The sequence below is a fragment of the Schistocerca cancellata genome, chromosome 2 (genome assembly GCF_023864275.1).
Source record: "Schistocerca cancellata isolate TAMUIC-IGC-003103 chromosome 2, iqSchCanc2.1, whole genome shotgun sequence".
NCBI classification, from domain to species: domain Eukaryota; kingdom Metazoa; phylum Arthropoda; class Insecta; order Orthoptera; family Acrididae; genus Schistocerca; species Schistocerca cancellata.
Window position 1 is genome coordinate 969,824,439 of NC_064627.1, and position 19,240 is coordinate 969,843,678.

Genomic DNA, 19,240 nt, shown 5'->3' on the forward strand with positions numbered 1-19,240 from the left:
TAAAGAACTGCTGCAAACTCTTGGCCTCCTTGATAACAGTTTACTAAACTACCGTTAGATGTCAGCGCGACACCGATAGAGATTCTCGGGATACACGAATTTGTCGCTAAGTATCAGTGGCGTAGCGAACATAACTGGCGCCCAGAGAACGACACTACATTGGCGCCTCTCCCTCCCCCTCCCCCCTCCCGCTGGTCATCGGCGTCCGGGACACAACAATTTATTGGCGCCCTTCCGCCGTCCCCACCCACCTCCTCGGTGCCCTGGGGACGACACTGTCATTTATTGGCGCGACCACCCTCTCCAGGAACACATATAGTAATATAATATGTATAATTTACTCTAATAACAATGGTAATGTTAATAACAATATTTTAGGCTAAATTTTGTCTGTCTTGGAGTCCTTTTGGCACGCGGGGCATGACGAACCCCCTTTTCCCTCCCCCTCTCGCTACGCCACTGCAAAGTATGCTTTTATTTGATACGCATCTAATAATTTTGTTTTTCGCTCTGTATGATGACAAACACTTATAATCTATGATCGAAAAATTACTTCTAAAAGTAAGAAAAGTGAACTTGACCTTTAAATTGAAAATGAAGTGCAACAGACCGATGGGGATCCGTCATACTCAAACACAGCTGTAGCAAGACTAAAACGACACAATGGTGATTCTCGTTGCTGTTGCCAACAACGCGAAATGTTGCTGGTACCATTTATCGTCTGCGTACTCTTTCCTACCGATCTCATATCCTAAAACGTAATGATCTTTACGTTTCGTAAACGTTTCTGTATCTCATGCCTCAATTTCCGTCATTTTCGCAAGCACCACGACGTGTAGTCACAGATGATGAGTCTCCAACGACTCGATAACTAGTTAACGGTATAATGAATCGTATTAGATTTAAAAATCAACTGGTTGCACATAACCTACATAAACTGACAACATTATTGTTTCCCTTATGCTGGAAGAAACATTAGTTGCTAAATATTCTATTATGCAAAATAATAACCATTAATTATTGTTGTTGTTGTGGTCTTCAGTCCAGAGGCTGGTTTGATGCAGCTCTCCATGCTACTCTATCCTGTGCAAGCTTCTTCATCTCCCAGTACCTACTGCAACCTACGTCCTTCTGAATCTGCTAAGTGTATTCATCTCTTGGTCTCCCCCTACGATTTTACCCTCCACGCTGCCCTCCAATACTAAATTGGTGATCCCTTGATGCCTCAGAACATGTCCTACCAACCGATCCCTTCTTCTAGTCAAGTTGTGCCACAATTTTCTCTTCTCTCCAATTCTGTTCAATACCTCCTCATTAGTTATGTGATCTACCCATCTAATCATCAGCATTCTTCTATGCACCACATTTCGGAAGCTTCTATTTTCTTCTTGTCTAAACTATTTATCGTTCATGTTTCACTTCCATACATGGCTACATTCCACACAAATACTTTCAGAAACGACTTCCTAACATTTAAATCTATACTCGATGTTAAGAAACTTCTCTTCTGCAGAAACGCTCTCCTTGCCATTGCCAGTCTACATTTGATATCCTCTCTACTTCGACCATCATCAGTTATAATGCTCTCCAAACAGCAAAAATCATTTAGTAATTTAAGTGTCTCATTTCCTTATCTAATTCCCTCAGCATCACCCGATTTAATTCGACTGCAGTCCATTACCCTAGTTTTGCTTTTATTGTTGTTCATCTTATATCCTCCTTTCAAGACATTGTCCATTCCGTTCAACAGCTCTTCCAGTCCTTTGCTGTCTCTGACAGAATTACAATGTCATCAGCGAACATTAAAAGTTTTTATTTCTTCTCTGTGGATTTTAATACCTATTCTGATTTTTCTTTTGTTCCCTTTAATGCTTGCTCGATATACAGATTGAATAACATCAGGGAGAGACTACAACCCTGTCTCACTCCCTTCCCAACCACCGCTTCCCTTTCATGTCCCTCGACTCTTATAACTGCCATCTGGTATCTGTACAAATTGTAAATAGCCTTTCGCTCCCTGTATTTTACAACTGACACATTCAAAATTTGAAAGAGAGTATTCCAGTCAACATTGTCCAAAGCTTTCTCTAAGTCTACAAATGCTAGAAACGTACGTTTGCCTTTCCTTAATATATCTTCTAATATAAGTCGTAGGGTCAGTATTACCTCACGAGTTCCAACACTTCTACGGAATCCAAACCGATCTTCCCCGAGGTCGGCTTCTACCAGTTTTTCCATTCGTCTGTAAAGAATTCGTGTTAGTATTTTGCAGCCGTGACTTATTAGACGGATAGTTCGGTAATTTTCACATCTGTCAATACCTGATTTCTTTGGGATCGAAATTATTATATACTTCTTGAAGCCTGAGTGTATTTCGACTGTCTCATACATCTTGCTCGCCAGATGGTAGTGTTTTGTCAGGCCTGGCTCTCCCAAGGCTATCAGTAGTTCTAATGGAATGTTGTCTACTCCCAGGGCCTTGTTTCGACTTAGATCTTTCAGTGCTCTGTCAACCTCTTCACGCAGTATCATATCTCCCATTTCATCTTCATCTACATGCTCTTCCATTTCCGTAATATTGTCCTCAAGCATATGCCCTTGTATAGACCCTCTATATACTCCTTCCACCTTTCTGATTTCCCTTCTTTGCTTAGAATTGGGTTTCCCTCTCACACTTGATATTCATACAAGTGGTTCTCTTCCCTCCAAAGGTCTCTTTAATTTTCCTGTAGGCAGTATCTATCTTGCCCCCTAGTGAGATAAGCCTCTACGTCCTTACATTTGTCCTCTAGCCGTCCATACTTAGCCATTTTGCACTTTCTGTCCTGAGACGTTTGTATTCCTTTTTCCCTGCTTCATTTAGTGCATTTTTGTATTTTCTTCTTTCATCAATTAAATTCAATATTTCTTCTGTTACCCAAGGATTTTTACTAGCCCTCGTCTTTTTACGTACTTGATCCCCCGCTGCCATCACTATTTAATCTCTCAAACCTACCCATTCTTCATCTACTGTATTTCTTTCCCCCATTCTTGACAATCACTCCCTAATGCCCTCCCTGAAACTCTGTACAACCTCTGGTTTAGTCAGTTTATCCAGGTCCCATCTCCTTAAATTCCCACCTGTTTGCAGTTTCTTCAGTTTTAATCTACAGTCCATTACCAGAATTCACATATTCCCCTGGAAATGTCTTACAATTTAAAACCTGGTTCTTAAATCTGTGTCTTACCATTATATAATCTATCTGAAACCTTCCAGTATCTCTTAGCCTCATCTATGTATGATTCTTGAACCAAGTGTTAGCTATGATTAAGTTATGCTCGGTACAAAATTCTACCAGGCGGCTTCCTCTTTCATTCCTTAGCCCTATTCTATATTCATCTACTACTTTTCCTTCTCTTCCTTTTCCTAGTATCGAATTCCATTCCGCAATGACTATTAAATTTTCGTCTCCCTTCTCCATCTCAATAATTCCTTTTATCTCATCATACATTTCTTCAATCTCTTCGTCATCTGCGGAGCTAGTTCGCATATAAACCTGTACTATTGTGGTGGGCCGCACTCCTATTTTTTATTCATTATTAAACCTAGTCCTGCATTACCTCTATTTGATTTTGTATTTATAACCCTGTAGTTACCTGACCAGAAGTCATGTTCCTCCTGCCAACGAACTTCACTAATTCCCACTATACCTACCTTTAACCTATTTCCCTTTTTAAATTTTCTAACCTACCTGCCCAATCAAGTGATCTGACATTGCTCGCTCCGATCCGTAGAACGCCAGCTTTCTTTCTCCTGATAACAACGTCCTCCTGAGTAGTCACCGTCCGGAGATCCGAATGGGGGACTATTTTACCTCCGGAATATTTTACCCAAGAGGACGCCATCATCATTTAACCATACGGTAAAGCTGCATACTCTCGGAAAAAATTACGGTTGTAGCTTCCCCTTGCTTTCAGCCGTTCGCAGTACCAGCACAGCAAGGCCGTTTTGGTTAGTGTTACAAGACCAGATCAGTCAATCATCCAGACTGTTGCCCCTGCAACTACTGAAAAGGGTGCTGCCCCTCTTCAGGAACCACATGTTTGTCTGGCCTCTCAACAGATACCCCTCCGTTGTGGTTGCACCTACGGTACGGCTATCTGTATCGCTGAGACAAGCAAGCCTCCCCACCAACGGCACGGTCCATGGTTCATGGGGGGGATACCGTATGATGTTATAATTTGGGCTAGCTCTGTGCAGCCCACAAAAGAGAAGTTAGACTGACCTGCGGTGTCAGTGTCTCTGAATTCTAACTCGGACTTCCCTGTACATTACACTGGCCACTACCATTAATGCGACCACCTTTCAAAAGTCTACAGAACCGCCTTCTGCAACATGGACCACACTGCGGCACGTGTAGGATGAGAGTCAGCGAGGTTCTGGAGGGTACCGACTGTGATGTAGAGCCATGCAAACTCCAGTGCCGTGGTGGACTGCTCTAAGTTTCTCGGTTAGGATCCACGGTGCGAACAGCACGATCTTGATGGTCCCACACATTCTCGATTGGGTTTTAATCTGAGGAGTCTGGAGGCCAGGGGAGTAAGGCAAACTCATTCCGGTACTCTTCGAACCACGTACGTACAGTTCAAGCTGTCTGACACGTTACATCGTCCTGCTGGTAGATGCCATTTTGACAAGGAAAAGCAAACTGTATGTAGGGGTGGACATGGTCTCCAAGGAGAGATGCATACTTCTGTTTATCCAATGTACCTTTCAGAACGACGCGATTATCAATGGAATGCCACGGAAACATTCTCCAGATGTAACTCTCTAATGAATATTGCAGGGTTTTTTTTTTTCAATCATTGCACGGCGTGCAATACAACAGCCATCTGTCCGATCGAAGATAAAAGCGTGATTCATCTGGAAAGGCCACCTGTCACCAATTAGTGGACATCCAGTTGCGCTACTGGAGCGCAAATTCCAGCCTTTGTCGCTGATGAACAGCAGTCAGCAGGGGTGCATGAACCAATCGTCTGTTGCGGAGGACCACATGTAGCGACCTTTCGCTGAGCAGTTGTTGAGGAGACACTGTTACAATAGCCCCTTGGTTCATCTGGGCGGTCAGTTGTTCATCAGTACTATGTCTATTGGCCCATACAAACTTCTACAGCTGTTCTGTTACAGTGCACCACAGTTTCCTTGGTGCCAGTTTTGGATAGCGCCATTTTGCCATTCAAAGAAATAGTATCGGCAGCAATTGAGAGATTTATACCAAATAAACTAACAGACGACGGAGCTGATCCTCCCTAATACACAAAACGGATTAGAACACTGCTGCAGAAACAACGAAACAAACATCCCAAATTTAAGCAGATGCAAAATCCCCAACACTGGCGATCTTTTACAGAACCTCGAAATTCAGCGCGGACTTCAATGCGAGATGCCTATAACAGTTTCCACAACGAAACTTTGTCTCGAAACCTGGCAGAAAATCCAAAGAGAATCTGGTCGTATGTGAAGTATGTTAGCTGCAGGAAACAATCCAATGCCTTCTCTGCGCGACAACAATGGAGATACTATCGAAGACAGTGCTGAAAAAGCAGAGTTACTAAACACAGCCTTCCGAAATGCCTCTCAAAAGAAGAGGAAGTAAATATTCCAGAAATCGAACATTATGAATTACCTCGAAGAAAACGGTCTATTGAAACACAGCCAACATGGGTTCAGAAAACATCGTCCCTGTGAAACACAACTAGCTCTTTATTCACATGCAGTGTTGAGTGGTATTGACAAGGGATTTCAGATCGATTCCGTATTTATGGATTTCCGGAAGGCTTTTGACACTGCACAACACAAGCGGCTCGTAGTGAAATTGCTTGCTTACGGAATATCGTCTCAGTTAAGTGACTGGATTTGTGATTTCCTGTCAGAGAGGTCACAGATGACGGAAAGTCATCGAGTAAAACAGAAGTGATTTCTGGCGTTCCCCAAGGTAGTGTTATAGGCCATTTGCTGTTCTTTATGTATATAAACGATTTGGGAGACAATCCGAGCAGCCGTCTTCAGTTGTTTGCAGATGACGCTGTCGTTTATCAACTAATAAAGTCATCAGAAGATCGAAACAAACTGCAAAACGATTTGGAAGTAATTTCGAAATGGTGCTAAAAGTGGCAGTTGACCCTGAATAACGAAAAGTGTGAGGTCATCCACATGAGTGCTAAATGGAGCTCGTTAAACTTCGGTTACACGGTAAGTCAGTCTAATCTAAAAGCCATAAATTCAACTACATACCTAGGTATTACAATTACGAACAACTTAAATTGGAAGAAACACAGAAAATGTTGTGGGGAAGGCTAAACAAGGACTTCGTTTTATTGGTTGGACACTTAGAAAATGTAACAGACCTACTAAGGAGACTGCCTACACTACTCTTGTCCGTTCTCTTTTAGAATACTCCTACACGGTGTGGGATTCTTACCAGATAGGACTGACGGAGTACATAAAAAAAGTTCACAGAAAGGCAGCACGTTTTGTATTATCGCGAAATATTGGAGAGAGTGTCACAGAAGTGATACAGGATTTGGGCTGGAAATCATTAAAAGAAAGGCGTTTTTCGTTGCGACGGAATCTTCTCACGAAATTCCAATCACCAACTTTCTCCTCCGAATATTTTGTTGACACTGACTTACATAGGAAGGAACGATCACCACGATAAAATAAGGGAAATCAGGGCTCGTACGGAAAAATATAAGAGTTCATTCTTTCCGCGCGCTATAGGAGATTGGAATAATAGAGAATTGTGAAGGTGGTTCGATGAACCCTCTGCCAGGCACTTGAATGTGATTTGCAGAGTATCCATGTAGATGTAGATGCACAGTACATTATAAGAACGGGATCATGTGAACAGTTTACAGATGTTGTGTACGACTTCATACACAACGCTAAGGAGAGGTGGACTATAAAATGGTGTGGCAGTTACTGTCACAGGGAAGCTGGACAGGAGTGGAAATGATCAGCGAACAAGCAGATGCAGTAAACAGAAGATTTACATGTCTTGCATTTCTTCACGAATATGAAAACTCATTACAAATAATACAGCAAGATGCAGAGTCTGGCTCTCAGCGTCAACAAGGAAGCTGCCTTCCTTCCCCCACACAGCTCCTGTACGACCTCATCCCCTTCCCCCACCTCCTCCTTTTCCTCCAACATCTCTGCATCCTTTATGCTGTCTGCAGGCTTCATCCTCCCCATCCCCTGGTTCCCTCCTTCCTCTCCACCCCCAGCCCGTTGCTGCACCTCTATCGCTGTATCTGTCCCTCTCTCCACCTCCACACCCTCCATCTCCTTGATCAGGGCAATTTCCAGCACCTCCCCCTCCTGGATGATGAAGTTCACCATGACATATACCCTTCCTTCCAACTGTATCCTGGCCTTGTCCCTCCCCCCTCCCCAGGGCCCCCTTTCTCCTCACCCCTCATTCTCCCAGAGCGGATTTTTCTCCTTCCCTCCCAGAGTTCCTGCACCCCCTCCTCAGCTGTTTTACTCTCCCGTCCCTTCCATTCCTAGCCCTCCTTCTGCGCGCCCCCCACCTCATCCCCATTCTCTCCCCTCCTTCTAGCATCCTTTCCCCTTCTTCCCATTTCCCTTGTCCCCCCCCCCCACCCCCCTTGCAGGTCCTCCCAGTTTTTTATTCGTTATCAGTGTGGTACATTAGTGTTGTGTTTCAGTGCCGTTATACAGTGTCATCTAGTGATGTGGGTTTTAATTGTATGCTCGACCTGTTTATCATCCATGACAGTTCCTTGCTACGCGATCCATCGTGTGACTGTTTTATTGGTTCTACGGACTTCTATGCACCGGCTGTACTTTGCCTGGTGCCCTTTAATGTAATGTGTGGTTTTTTTGTGTAACATAATTTTTTAGATTTTTATCCTCGATTTACAGTCACCGTTTTGTATGTCTTCTTTGCTTCTGTTCTGCCTTTTTTGTTTCTATATTCCGCCATGTTACCTCCTTTACATTGTTTTTATATGTCTTCCTGTCTATTTATGTCTCTTGGCTGAAGAGCACCGTTTATGCCGCTGCCAGCCCGCCCCAGATGGGGAATGGAAATGACAATAAAGTGGGAAAAAAAGTATCGATATAAGATACGACATCCCTCCCTCCAAATCTCATCATCGTTGTCGTGTCGTCATGTAGTGTAGACGAGTGAATGAAGCGGGGGGGGGGGGGGAGGGTGATGTCCAAGCTCCTCACTGACTACGCCCTGTCCGGCAACAGCGGCGTGGGCCGGCCGCTGTGGCCGAGCTGTTCCAGGCGCTTCACTGCGGAACCACGGTGGTGCTACCGTCGCAGGTACGAATCCTGCCTCGGGCATGGATAGGTGTGATGTTCTTACGTTAGTTAGGTTTAAGGAGATCTAAGTGTAGGGGACTGATGACCTCAGATGTTAAGTCCCATAGTGCTTAGATCAATTTGAACCATTTGAACTGGCAACAGCGGTTGAAAAACCAGAGCAGCAAACGGTAACGGAAGCGTTTTGATCACTGCAGAGGGACCCAAGGCAGTACGTGGGATAGGCACTGGGAAGAGGGGCTCACTCCCTGATGACGGTGGCTGTCGAGAAGGCGACGACTACGAAAGGGTGTCGATTTCCATCAGTTCTGGAACCCGCGGCGACGGTTTGATGTCCACAGGAGCCAGATACAACAAGGGCAGCTGCGTCCAGGCAGGCAAGGAATCTGAAAGCACAAAGCTTGGGGCAGGATCACGTAATTCACATGGACGACTTTCATTCTCGTGGCGCCTCATTTATCTTCTCGTTCCCTGCAGCAGAAAGAGAAACGTCCAAGAAAACATACAACGGTACCTCGCTCCAAGCGCCTCACCGAGCGGGGTGGCGCAGTGGTTAGACACTGGACTCGCATTCGGGAGGACGACGGTTCAATCCCGCGTCCGGCCATCCTGATTTAGGTTTTCCGTGATTTCCCTAAATCACTGCAGGCAAATGCCGGGATGGTCCTCTGAAAGGACACGGCCGACTTCCTTCCGAATCCTTCCCTAATCCGATGAGACCGATGACCACGCTGTCTGGTCTCCTTCCCCAAACCAACCAACCACCCAAGCGCCTCTGTCCACCATACAATCTGTGAAAGACCAAGTCGTCAGTGTGATATTTCGTCTGTGTGGGCAGAGTGGATGCTGTCCACCGCGGTGGGTGCAGCGAGGTGCGGTGGCGCCGTCCATGTGACATCTGGTAGGAAGACAAGGAGAACACCAGGGCTGGATCCCTTGTGTAGGAGGCACAAAGTTTGCCCATCTGTTGGTTAAATGTTCATACAAAGCTTTCAGATATGCCAATGGATTGCGGTTGCAAAGGCGCACTCGTGATGTGGTAGACGCTGGAGGCAGTGCAAAACTGTTCAAGCTCGGCGGCTACCTAATGAGGCCCATTGTCAGTCACTATCACTTCAGGTAAGCCCTCGACGCAAAAGATGGACAAGACCTATCTTGTGGAACAAGATGTAATCGATTGCATAGGAACCACGAAGGTAAATTTGCTGAAAGCGTCGACAGTGACGAGCCATCGTGAATTCCAGCAAAGCCCACGATATACAAGTGCAAACGTTGCCAGGGTGCTTGAAGTTTCGACCATCCTAAGAACAGCTGAGGTGGGGCTGACTGATGTTCAGCACAGGCCTGGCACTCAGATGTTAACTGGTAAGTTTTCGCATCCGGATCATACCAAGTGGAATGACGTCATATCAACTGCTTGGTGCGAACGACACCACAGTGACTTTAGTGTAGCAAACAAAGCACGCCAGGTTAAAGAGCCTGGGGACATGAGTGGTCGTTAACGGTGCGAAGCAAAATGAAACGTTGGTGAACTGGAACGGTTTGGTGATGGTCAGTCAAAATATGGTGAATCAAAGAACTGAGTTTCATTTTGGCTAAACGCAGCTAACCAGTGAGGATGTAGTGCAACAGAATCTGCCTTTTAGGATCCCCTGTTGTGGCATCGGCAGTTTTTCGGTGATTAAGAGAAAGCTGTGCAACGCATCGTTGTTTTGTGCATCAATGTAGCAACAAGACGCAGAGGACTCATCGAATGTTGAAACTGGGTCAAGAGGGAGACGAGAAAGAGCATCTGTTTTTTCATGCTGAGAATTGGGCCGATATACATTTTCATATTGATGTTGTTGTTGTTGTGGTCTTCAGTCCTGAGACTGGTTTGATGCAGCTCTCCATGCTACTCTATCCTGTGCAAGCTTCTTCATCTCCCAGTACCTACTGCAACCTACATCCTTCTGAATCTGCTTAGTGTATTCATCTCTTGGTCTCCCCCTACGATTTTTACCCTCCACGCTGCCCTCCAATTCATATTGATAATTTGACAAAAGAAGAGCACGCCATTGCAACTACTGTGCTGTGCCAGTTGGGACTGACTGAGGAGGGCTACACAAAGATTGTTTGGTTTATGGTCAGTTACCAAGTAAAATTTTCTGCCAAAAAGATACTGCTGAAAGTTAGTAGACACCACAGACAACGGCGACAGACTTCTTTTCAATTTATGAGTAATTACACTGAGCTTTTTTTAACAACTTCGAAGCAAAGGCAATCAGCCTGTAAGCACCACCAAATTTATGTGACCTAACTGCACCAATGCGGTAATTGGAACCATTCGCAACCAACTCCCACAGGTTTGGCTGGATCAGAATGACCAAAGTATCGATAACTAAGCTTCTGGAAAGCCGACTGACACTCTTGCTTCAAAACAAAACGAACGTTCTTCTTGCGCAAGCAATGCAAAAGAGCTGTGATTTGAGCAGAGTTAGGAATACATCTGATACACTATGTGATCAAAACTATCCGGAAACTCCCAAAAACATACGTTTCTCATATTAGGTGCATTGTGCTGCCACCTTCTGACAGCGACCTCAGTAGTCATTAGACATCGTGAGAGAGCAGAATGGAGGACTCCAGGGAACTCACGGTCTTCGAACGTGGTCAGGTGATTGGGTGTCACTTGTGTCATACATCTGTACGCGAGATTTCCACATCCTAAACATCGCTAGGTCCACTGTTTCCGATGTAATAGTGAAGTGCAAACGTGAAGCCACACGTACAGCACAAAAGCGTACAGGTCGACCTCGTCTGTTCACTGACAGAGACCGACGGCAGTCAAAGACGGTTGTAACGTGTAATAGGCAGACATCTATCCAGACCATCACACAGGAATTCGACACTGCAAGATCCACTACAATACTATGACAGTTAGGGGGGAGGTGAGAAAACTTGGATTTCATGGTCGAGCGGCTACTCATAAGCCACACATCACGCCGGTAAATGCCAAACGACGCCTCTCTTGGTGTAAGGAGCGTAATCATTGGACGATTGAACAGTCGAAAAACATTGTGTGGAGTTACGGATTACAGTACACAATGTGGCGATCCGATGGCAGGATGTGGGTATGGCGAATGCTCGGTGAACGTCATCTGCCAGCTTGTGTAGTGCCAACAGTAAAATTCTGGGGAGGTGGTGTTATGGTGTGGGCGTGTATTTCACGGAGCGGGCTTGCACCCTCTATTGTTTTGGGTGTCATTTTCGCAGCACAGGCCTACATTGATGTCTTAAGCATCTTTTTATTTCCCACTGTTGAAGACCAATTCGGGGTTGGCGATTGCATCTTTCAACACGATCGAGCCTATGGCGGAGTGGAGTGGCTACAAGACAACAACATCCCTGTAATGGACTGTCCCGCACAGAGTCCTGACCTGAATCATATAGAACACCCCTGGGATGTTTTGGAACGCCGACTTCGTGCCAGGCCGCACGGACCGATATCGATACCTCTTCTCAGTGCAGGACTCCGTGAAGAATGGGCTGCCATTCCCCAAGAAACCTTCCAGAACCTGACTGAACGATTGCCTGCGAGAGCGGAAGCTGTCATCAAGACTAAGGGTGGGCCAACACTGTATTTAATTCCAGCATTACCAGTGGAGGGCGCCAAGAACTTGTAAATCAGTTTTAGCCAGGTGTCCGGATACTTTTGATCACATATTGTACAATCATGAGCTTCCCCGAGACAGACTGCAATTCCCGCAAATTGAATGGGGGTGGAACGTCACGGATAGCAAGTAAATGTGATTGCAACAGACGAACACTATGACTATTAATAATAATATGTCCTAAATATTCAAGTACGGCTTGAAAAAACCAATTTGTCTCTGTCACATTTGAGACCAGCTGCAGACAACACTTCAAACAGAGTATAAAGACTACAAATGTGTTCTTCAAGAGTGCGACCTGAGACGAGAATGTCATTTAAATAATTGGAGCAAAAGGGAATTTTGAAGTCAGGTACTCCAGAAATCGCTGAAATATGGTGGGTGCAGAAGAACTGCCAAAGACCAATGTTAAAAATTTGAAGAGCCCCAGATGAGTGGAAATGACAAAGATCTTTTGCAACTGCTCATCCAGAGTGATTTGCAAGTAAGCACCGTGCAAATCAAAAAGTAATACCCGAGACCCAGTTTATTCATCAATTCTTCTGGTCCTGGCAAGGGGCAACTGTCAATGACTGTTTGAGGATTAACAGTTTTCTTAAGACTGGCACACCAGTCGGATTCTTCAGAATAACAAGAGGGGACGTCCACTAACTGGCAGTAATGGGTGCTATGACCGCACTGTTCTGCAAAGCACTAAGTGCCTGAGCCACTTGTTCTTGAGGTGCGTGAGCAACGGGACGAGCTCTAACGAAACATGGCTTCAAATTGTCCTTCATTGCGATGTGGGAAACAAAATAATTATGTTTGCCTAACAGAAAAATGTTCAAATGTGTGTGAAATCTTATGGGACTTAACTGCTAAGGTCATCAGTCCCTAAGATTACACACTACTTAACCTAAATTATCCTAAGGACAAACACTCACATCCATGCCCGACGGAGGACTCGAACCTCCGCCGGGACCAGCCGCACTGTCCATGATTATTTGCCTAACACCTCAGATTACAAATCCAGAAATTTTGCACACAACTTAGCAACTTTTGCGTAACCACTGTACCACTTGGAGAGAGTGTTTATCGCAATTACGCAGACTATTTCGGTACACCCCTCAGCCGACTCAAATTTCCAACTAACGCCACCTATCCACAGTGCGTCCATGTCCTCCACGCTCACTACTTTAAGTTTCTCGCAGGAGGTCGAACGTGATTCTGCATTCGCAGTAAAGGTTGTGGATTCATAGCCCATCAAGGCGACTCATTTATAAGAATGTATGGTGCTTGTTCTTTCGAACTTTCATATAATTGAGCCGCCTCGATGGGCTACGAATCCACAGTCTTTATTGCGAATGCAGAATCACGTTCGACCTCCTGCAGCAATCTCAAACTAGCGAGCATAGAGAACATGGATGGGACTGCGGATAGGTGGCTCTAGGTGGGAATATGAGTTACCTGAGGGGTGTGCATAGTAGTCCGTACAATTACGATAAACGCTGTGTCTGAGTGGTTCGAATCCTGGTGCGGCACACATTTTTACTCAGCGCAGCTGACTCTGCACAAAGTCCCTATGCAGTTGACATCAGGAGTTCCCTCCCTTGCCTTTTCTTTTCTTTCTCCCCCTTCCAACCTTCAGTTTACATAATATACAGGGTGGTCCATTGATAGAGACCGGGTCAAATATCTCACGAAATAAGCATCAAATGAAAAAACTACAAAGAACGAAACTCGTCTAGCTTGAAGGGGGAAACTAGATGGCGCTATGGTTGGCCCGATAGATGGCGCTGCCATAGGTCAAACGGATATCAGCTGCGGTTTGATTAAAAATAGGAACCCCTATTTTTTATTACATATTCGTGTAGTACGTAAAAAAATATGAATGTTTTAGTTGGACCACTTCTTTCGCTTTGCGATAGACGCCGCTGTAATAGTCACAAACGTATAAGTATGTGGTATCACATAACATTCTGCCAGTGCGGACGGTATTTGCTTCGTGATACATTACCCGTGTTAAATTGGACCGTTTACCAATTGCGGAAAAGGTCGATATCGTGTTGATGTATGGCTATTGTGACCAAAATGCCCAACGGGCGTGTGCTATGTGTGCTGCTCGGTATCCTGGACGACATCATCCAAGTGTCCGGACCGTTCGCCGGGTAGTTACGTTATTTAAGGAAACAGGAAGTGTTCAACCACGTGTGAAACGTCAACCACGACCTGCAACAAATGATCATGGCCAAGTAGGTGTTTTAGCTGCTGTCACGGCTAATCCGCACATCAGTAGCAGACAAGTTGCGCGAGAATCGGGAATCTCAAAAACGTCGGTGTTGAGAATGCTACATCAACATTGCACCCATTTTATCGATGGCAATCTAAAGGTGCAGTGTATGCTGATTTCCTACGTAATGTTCTACCGATGTTACTACAAGATGTTCACTGCACGACAGAATGGCGATATACTTCCAACATGATGGATGTCCGGCACATAGCTCGCGTGCGGTTGAAGCGGTATTGAATAGCATATTTCATGACAAGTGGATTGGCCGTCGAAGCACCATACCATGGCTCGCACGTTCACCGGATCTGACGTCCCCGGATTTCTTTCTGTGGGGAAAGTTGAAGGATATTTGCTATCGTGATCCACCGACAACACCTGACAACATGCGTCAGCGCATTGTCAATGCGTGTGCGAACATTACAAAAGGCGAACTACTCGCTGTTGAGAGAAATGTCGTTACACGTATTGCCAAATGCATTGAGGTTGACGGACATCATTTTGAGCATTTATTGCATTAATGTGCATTCACAGGTAATCACGCTGTAACAGCATGCGTTCCCACAAATGATAAGTTCACAAAGGTACATGTATCACATTGGAACAACCGAAATAAAATGTTCAAACGTACCTACGTTCTCTATTTTAATTTTAAAAACTACCTGTTACCAACTGTTGGTCTAAAATTCTAAGCCATATGTTTGTGACTATTACAGCACCATCTATCACAAAGCGAAAAAAGTGGTCCAACTAAAACATTCATATTTCTTTACGTACTACACGAATATGTAATAAAAAAAGGGGGTTCCTGTTTTAAAAAATCGCAGTTGATATCCGTTTGACCTATGGGAGCGCCATCTAGCGGGCGAACCATAGCGCCATCTGGTTTCCCCCTTCAAGCTAGACAAGTTTCGTTCTTTGTAGTTTTTTCGTTTGACGCTTATTTTGTGAGATATTTGGCACGGTCACGATCAATGGACGACCCTGTATATCACAATTGCGGATTCCACTGTCGGACATGTCTGAAAGAACAGACACTACGCATTCCTAGAAATACGAAAGCACAGTGTCCTGTATGCTTAACCCAAACTAGGCAACAGAATGTAGAATGAAAATGCTAGCAGTGCCTCGTAAGGAAAGCACTGTAAATGTCACAGTGTTCGTCAAATTTCGGAAAATTGCAGGAAGGCTACACGTGCCTAAGACAGGAATGTGTTGGCCATTATACGCTGTCAGCGTAAGGCGCGATGTCCCCAACTTCGTTTACCCAAGCAATTTGTAAGTGCTAAGGTTGAGCAAAGTTACTGAATTCTAGTGCCAAGTTGGAAACGGTCTGATTGTCCAGCAGTAGTCAAAAAAAGTTTGTTGTCCTCACGTAGCACTGCAAATGATTTGGGAGCCCTTCCTGGACGGCTGTCACACTGTTGTTTTGCACTAAAGGCACTGTGGGACATAGAAAACACACTGCACACTGTTTCTGACTTAGACTTTCGCGAATGAGTATTAGAAGGGACCCCTTACGCTTCTGTAGGAACACAGGGAGCAACATCGGCTATCATGTGCATTATTACAGTGAGTGCACGACTTCGTACCTTGTGCCGGCTGTAACACGTGTTTACGTGGGCAATATCACCGGCTGGGCCGCTGTCTGCGAGGCCTGTTTGTCGTGGCCATCTGCAGAAAAAGAAGAAGAAGAAGGAGAAAATGGTCAAATGTGTGTGATATCTTATGGGACTTAACTGCTAAGGTCATCAGTCCCTAAGCTTACACATTACTTAACCTAAATTATCCTAAGGACCCACACACACACACACACACACACACACACACACACACACACACACACACACACACACACACACACACACCCATGCCCGAGGGAGGACTCGAACCTCCGCCGGGACCAGCCGCACGGTCCATGACGGCAGCGCCTTAGACCGCTCGGCTAATCCCGTGCGGCTCTGCAGAACAGAAGAGCGCTACCTCAAAACTGTCTGCTGCACTTTCGCAGGAATCCTGATCGTCTAGAATTTGTAGAACCTGTCGCAAGGAAGCGTCAGGGTATTTAAGAATCTGCTCCCGAATTTGAAAATCAGCTACATTGAGCGTGATGGCATCACAAATCATTGCATCGCTGCAGTAATTGCCGTAGTCGCATTCGAATCTATACTGTCTAATAACGACTTGAAACTCAGTCACCCACTAACGGTATGTCCGTCCTTGTTGCGTAAGCAACTTAAAGAATTTGTAACAGGCAGCCGCCACTCCTAGCCTGTCGTCATCATACTTTGTAAGCGCCTGCAGTAGGTCCTTATATTGTACTAGTTCAGGGTGGGACGTCGGAAACAACTTGGCGCACAGCCTATAAATAGTCATTCTCACCGTGGCCGAGAAATAAGAATGTTTGTCAGCACCTTGTATGTCATGTGGTCCGCTGCACACGTTCAACTGTGCGAAGTACTCTGTCAAGTCTTCACCGCGCTTGATTAGCCGAGCGGTCTGAGGCGCTGCAGTCATGGACTGTGCGGATGATCCGGACGGAGGTTCGAGTCCTCCCTCGGACATGGGTGTGTGTGTGTTTGTCCTTAGGATAATTTAGGTTAATTAGTGTGTAAGCTTAGGGACTGATGACCTTAGCAGTTAAGTCACATAAGATTTCACACACACTTGAACTTTTTTTTCTGTCAAATCTTCCTTTGCCTCATCAAAATCAGCAAATGGCAGCACACACGCATACGCTGAGGCGGCGACGCTGCCGTTATGTGCCGCGTATTGTGTGAAGTCATCTGCACTATCATGAAACGAGTCATCACTTCAAGCAGTTGCGCCCGTTGTTGACTCCGAGACTGAAGAAACTGAGCTACATCAACTGCAGATGGTGCAGCAGGCTATAGCGGCGGAGCAGCCATAGCCAGTTAAAGCAGTCCGTCTTCAGGCCACAAGTGGCCCATCGGGACTATTTGACCACCTTGTCAACCTCAGCTGAGGATGCGGATAGGAGGGGCGTGTGGTCAGCACACCGCTCTCCCGGTCGTTATGATGGTTTTCTTTGACCGGAGCCGCTACTATTCGGTCGAGTAGCTCCTCGATTGGCATCACGAGGCTGAGTGCAGCGCATGGCGGCCCGGACGGACACCCATCCAAGGGCCGGCCACGCCCGGCAGCACTTAACTCCGGTGATCTTCAAATGGTTCAAATGGCTCTGAGCACTACGGGACTTAACTTCTGAGGTCATCAGTCCCCTAGAACTTAGAACTACTTAAACCTAACTAACATAAGGACATCACACACATCCATGCCCGAGGCAGGATTCGAACCTGCGACCGTAGCGGTCGCGCGGTTCCAGACTGTAGCGCCTAGAACCGCTCGGCCACTCCGGCCGGCAGGTATGTTGTGTTTGGCTTCGTACACAATAGTAAGGAGAGGTGAGCTACGGAGTGGTGGGCCATCTGTCATCGAAGGAAAGCTGGACAGGAGCAGAAGTGATTAGCGAACAAGCAAATACAGTAAATAGAAGCTTTACTAAATCTAAATATCGTGTGACTAATGCCTCCCGTTGCGTAGACAATTCGCCGGGTGCAAGTCTCTCGATTTGACGCCACTTCAGCGACTTGCTTGTCGATGAGGACGAAATGATGATGTTTAGGATAACACAACACCCAGTCCCTGAGCGAAGAAATTCTCCTACTCAGCAGGGAATTGAACCTGGGCCCTTAGGATTTACATCCTGTCGCGCTGACCACACAGCTACTGGGGGTGGACACTCATTCCAAGAAGTAAAGCCCAGCTCTCAACATCAACAAGGAAGAAGCTCTCTGCCCTAAGCTACGAATGGTGGGGTCAGGGCCTCAACCAAGCTGCGCATGCACAGCATGCATGCATGTAACACAGAGGCTCCAAGTGCAAGTGGACTGAGTCACTGCCACCAGCGGTCATATCTCGTGACCGCAGAGGGTGCACCTAGTACAGAGCCGTTGGAGGCATGCCTCAGCGGGCACGCACCACTGGGTCCGCCAGATCCCACGTGACCGCTATCGGCGTCTGACAGAAATTGCAACTGTATTGACAACTTAAAGAGATGGTGGGGTGGTATCGACGTCTGATACCACAAGACACTTACCCATTTCGGAAATGCTTCCACCCTTGGTACAAAAGCCAATGATCATCCCCTTTTGGACATCAGATGACCCCTCCATTATCCGCATCCCTCCACTGCTAGTGCTGCCACCTGCGGTTATTACAGTTTGGTGGCGAACATAAACAATGGTCACATTAACACGACTGGACTGTGTATATTCTACCACTGTATTTGTTGTTAGAGTACTGACTCATTCAGTAGAAACTGCATTGATTCACTAGATACGTAAATGATATGTACTTGAATAGCGTATCCTCAAGTATTTTAGGGAAAGAAATTCACTATTCAGCAGGTTTAATTTTAAGTAGGTTTCCAGAAGAATTGAAAAACTTGAGACATACACCGCTGTATTCAATCGACGTTAAAGACTTCTATTTTGTACAGGAGCTCTTCATAAAAGTTCATAACTTCTCTCATTTCTTTGTTATTTATTCCTATGTTCTCCCAGTTATATTATTAATTGATTCATGCTTTTGGTTTAATAATTTTCTAATAAAAATTCTGTAAAGCATGTAGTAACTTGTTCCATGACAAAATATCTTTGGTTCACGTTGTACTGTAGAACTTGATAAATCAATAAATATGTAAACAAAAAGAATTATTAAAATTTCGAGCAATGTGTTTAGTTATATTCTCTTAGTAACAAAATATCTCTAGTATTTTCGTAACTGTTTCGTTTTCTCGCACATAAAGCTTTATTGTTAGCCTGCATGTAGGACTACAATACTTTTTTTCTTTAAGATGAGTATTTTTAGGGAATCCCTCATATTTACTAGCGGCACTTGAAAGACCTTGTAAAGCAACTATATCTTCTATACAAGTCGCTCATAGCCGCCATTTTCTCA